This window comes from Canis lupus, chromosome 6 (genome assembly GCF_011100685.1).
Source record: "Canis lupus familiaris isolate Mischka breed German Shepherd chromosome 6, alternate assembly UU_Cfam_GSD_1.0, whole genome shotgun sequence".
Lineage (NCBI taxonomy): Eukaryota > Metazoa > Chordata > Mammalia > Carnivora > Canidae > Canis > Canis lupus.
Genome location: NC_049227.1, coordinates 49,040,589 through 49,045,128, shown reverse-complemented (window position 1 = coordinate 49,045,128; position 4,540 = coordinate 49,040,589).

The window sequence follows — 4,540 nt, the reverse complement described above, 5'->3', positions numbered from 1 at the left end:
ATGTAAATGCATACTATATGAAACTAACCTCCGATATAAAAAAAATACTTGGTAACAAATTTAGTGCTTTATTTTCTATTTTTCTATAATAGAATCATGTTACTTTGTAATAAAAGTTTTGAAAAATGAAGACTTTCAAAGTATTAAATGCCTTCAAAACAAAAATGTGAACTACATTTTATTACACACACACAAAGTTATGTCTTAGAATTTGAGATCCCTACATTCAAGGGATATAGAATATACCGTATTTCCTTAGAGTTCTTCCTGTCACCAATCCCTCCTTGAGGAAGGTCAGAACAAGCTCAGCAGGAACGGGGGTCAGGAGGCCTCATATGATGCAAGGCATTGGAACTTGGTCAAGAAGACAGCTCCAAGAGCCCAAAGAGGAAAAGTCGGAGGTTTCTATGGGTAGAAGCCAGAAAAACCTAATTTTTCCTAAGGTTCAAGAGACAAGGAAGACCACGAAGATAAAAGAACAGAGCTGGGAGAAAGAGGAAATACTGGGACAAGGTGAAAGGATATGAGCCAGGGGAAGGTCTAAACTTCAAAATGTAGATCTGGGACCAGCCAATCCTGGTTCGAATAGTGGGAGCTTGCAGGAAAAAGGCCAAGGGAACCAGTGTAATACTCTGTGCCTTCAATACAGACTGATTGTGCCTTCTAGAAAGAGCAGGTAACAGTAGGCAAAAGCAGAGTCTCAGGAGCCCAGCAGCCTGGCTTTGCATATAGACTTATTTGCTGTGTGAACTGGGACATGTTAACCTGTGTGGCTGAGCTTCTTCAAGGTAAAATGAAGATAATATTGGGTCGTTAAGAGGATTGAATAACATTTGTAAAGTGCTTAGAACAGTGGCTGCACTAAGGAAGGGCTTGATAAATTAATATCTGAATTGTCACCACGGCTTTTTGCTTAACGCGGAATAATTTCTTGGTATATGAATTAATGATTTTCTCCATGAATTGCCTGCCTCTTTCTGCCTTTATTCTAGCAGGAAGCTAGGCTCAGAGGTTCTTAGATTTCAGATAATTTATTCTCTTTCTGTTTTTTTTTTTTTTAATTTATTCATGATAGGCACACAGTGAGAGAGAGAGAGGCAGAGACACAGGCAGAGGGAGAAGCAGGCTCCATGCACCGGGAGCCCGACGTGGGATTTGATCACGGATCTCCAGGATCGCGCCCTGGGCCAAAGGCAGGCTCCAAACGGCTGCGCCACCCAGGGATCCCTCTCTTTCTGTTTTTTATGTAGATGTATTTTAGGCTTTATTTGTAAAACTGCTAAGGGCAACCAGAGGAGGGAGAAATGTTTTTTCCTCCATAGGATGTAGTAGAAGGACTTCTGTGCTTCAAGTATGGGGACACTTGTCCTACTCTGACTCTGCACTGTGGTGCTATCAACTGGCAAAGGACAGGCTGAGTGGGGTCCCTGGGGAGGCTGGGGGCTCCGACCTCTTTAAAGACTTCCTGACACAGGACTAGCATCGCAGTGGCAAAGCTCTAGGCTCTAAGGGACCACGTGTCTCTGATGTAGACAGTGGGGACCGATGAGTCTTGGCCAGAAGGGCCTCCCCAATGCCTGGATTCCTTTGTAAGATGCTTAACCTTTGCTCAGTCCAGGAGAGGAGACAATGTGAAGAGCAGGAAAAATGGGAAACTTCAAGAAGGACTGGTCTGGTGGGGCGGCAGGGTTGGGGGGGTTGCTCAGAATCTGTTTTCTTTTAATTTAAGAAAAAATAAAAAAATGTTTCCTGCACATCCAAGTTTGTAAACTGTATACATGCCATAGTCATGACTTGCTACCTTCCCTTCTTCACCTGCTTTTCAAGTTATTTGTTTAACTATATTTCACTTGAGGAAAAATGTTAGAAATGGGAAAAGAGGGGTGCCTGGGTGGCTCAGTGGTTGAGCATCTGCCTTCGCTGAGGTCATGGTCCCAGGCCCTGGGATTGAGTCCCTCACCATCCTCCCTGCAGGGAACCTGCTTCTCCCTCTGCCCATGTCTCTGCCTCTCTCTGTCTCTGATGAATAAATGAATAAAATCTTAAAAAAAAAAAAAAGAAAAAGAAACCCACTAAGCATGCATCTTGTTCCCTTCCCTCTGCCCAATCTCTCTCTCTCCCCAACAGGGATGCAGAAACTTGCTTTCAGATCACCTGTCACAGCTGAACCTACGGCAGCACCATGACCTGGCTTCTGGGATTCATCTGAGTTTTGTATTTCAGTTATCACCAGAAAAATCTGTGCACCAACCTGTCAAGCCAAACTCTTTGCTCTGAATTCAGACAGCTGCTACAAAACCGAACACAGGCGTTCCCGAGAAAGGCAACCGACACGCCAGGAAGGAAGGCCAAGTGTCCCAAGGCCCACCAGCCAAAGGACACGAATGAAGGCCTGCGGGCGTTCCTACTCCCATCACGGCAGAGCCCACCCTCCGAGGGGCTTCGGGCCCGCTCAGATGTTGCACCTGCAGGCAGCACCCCCACTGCTGGCCGCCCGTTCCTCACCGCATTCCTCCTGGGCCCCACCTGTCGGGGCCCCGGCTCTGTGGACCAGGCACCTGTCGGTGCCTCTCAGCCTTCCTCGGGTCAGGAGCCTCCCGTAGAGCTGTGGCCTGGGCTGGGAATCACCACAGAGGTCAATCATGTAGCCCCCACCCCTGCCCCATTTTTAACTACCCTGGAACATCTGAGCTGGGCTAGTGTCCAGTAGTGACCACCATGCGTACCTCGAATTATTGTTTCCTCTAATTTTTGCCCTGCTCCTGGCTCCTTGGCCCAGGCCCTTCTTTCTTCTGGAGATTTCCACCTCAGGGCCCCTCGGGCCCCTACGTGAATTGGGCCGAAGCCTCCTCCTGTGGCACTGCAGCATCCCCACACCTCCGGCCTCACACATCCCCGGGTAGGTCTGAATCCTAACTGGGATGTAGCTCAGGTTTGTGTCGCAGGGGGCTCTTCAGCCTCCAGGAAAACCCAGAGGTGCACACGAAAGGTTAGTCAGTAGGGGCCTGGCTATGTCTCAGCCTTGGCTCCATCCGGACCCCTTGTGCGAGATGGTCTCTTGCGTGTATGCTGTGCCCACTTACGGCCCCGGGAATAATGACAGAAGAGCCTTCTCGAGCTCTTTGCATGTGCCAGCATTTACTGGCTCCCTATATGCTCTGTCTTGTTTGATCCTCACACCCCTAGGGAGTAGTTCTGATTACATCCATGTGCACACCAGAGAGGGACCCTGAGGCACAAAGAGGTTGGGTAACCAGGGTTAGTAAATGGCTGCAGAGGATTCAGTTTCAGAAAGCCTGGTTTCCAAATCCACCACGGTATTCTTGTACAGACGTCATCCTTTGTGGCCGTGCTCTGTGCCCTGGGATGCAGAGGAGGTGTCTCTCCCGGGTTTGCACACCACAGATGGCCACAGTGGTCCCAAACCTGGCCCTGACTCTCATAAAGGGGAAATGAGCTAATTAACCTTAGCAAATAATATTTCATGAACTCTTCCCCTCGTTCTAAAAACTGGAGACAAAGAGCTGCTGGGTTCCCATGTCGGTCCCTCCCTGAAACAGATCCTTTGAGGAACAGTCACTGTTTTTGTTTTTTTCAGTAATACTCTTTTTTTCTTTAGTTTTTTTTTTTATATTTATTCATGAGAGACACAGAGAGAGAGAGAGAGAGAGAGGCAGAGACACAGGCAGAGGGAGAAGCAGGCTCCCTGTGGGGACCCCGAGATTACAGCCTGAGCCAGAGGCAGACACTCAACCACTGAGCCACCCAGGTGCCCGTTTTTCAGTAATATTCAATCAACAGAAAGATATTCGGTAGGCACATTGCCAAAGATGGAGGCCTTGTTTGCTTGTCTTTTAATTTTTCTTAGGTGCAGAGCACATACAGCTAGCAGTCTATTAATCAGATGGCTGCATTATTGATGTACAGTAAAATGCTAGGCAGTATGATGACTGTGTTATTATTTATTAGGCGGGTTAATGGGCAGTTTGGAAAATTGCTTTTCTTTTATATTTATTCCTTTCCTTTCGCATGTGTGTATACCTTTGTCATTGAAGCCAGGGGTGGTCATGGCATTTCAGAATTATATCTAAGGAAAATATCTTGTCTATATGAAAATATACACTCTGACAGCTTTTGTCAATCAGCAAAACTATAGGGCATTGTGGCTAATAACACAGGAGGCTGGCTCCCAAAGATCTTACAATTGAATGGACAACCATCACTCATAAATAGGTACTTGGGGGTTGTGCTACTAATTATTGGTGAGAAGGAAGGACTAGCTTGGGAAATCTTTCTGTGGTGATTTTTTCCATGTGGCTAATTGCAATTTTTTGTTTTTGTTTTTGTTTTCCTAATGAACTACATTTTTGACCTTTAGAAACACTGCCTATGCTTACTCTGGCAAAAGATTGGAATTCACCATTCTCCCCAGGTGATTTTAGGGTGATAGCTTGACTTCAAATACAGAAAGGCAGCTTTTAATTCATTAATGAGAATAACAAGGGAGGCAAGAACAGAGGCCACTGTTGTTTGTGTTCTA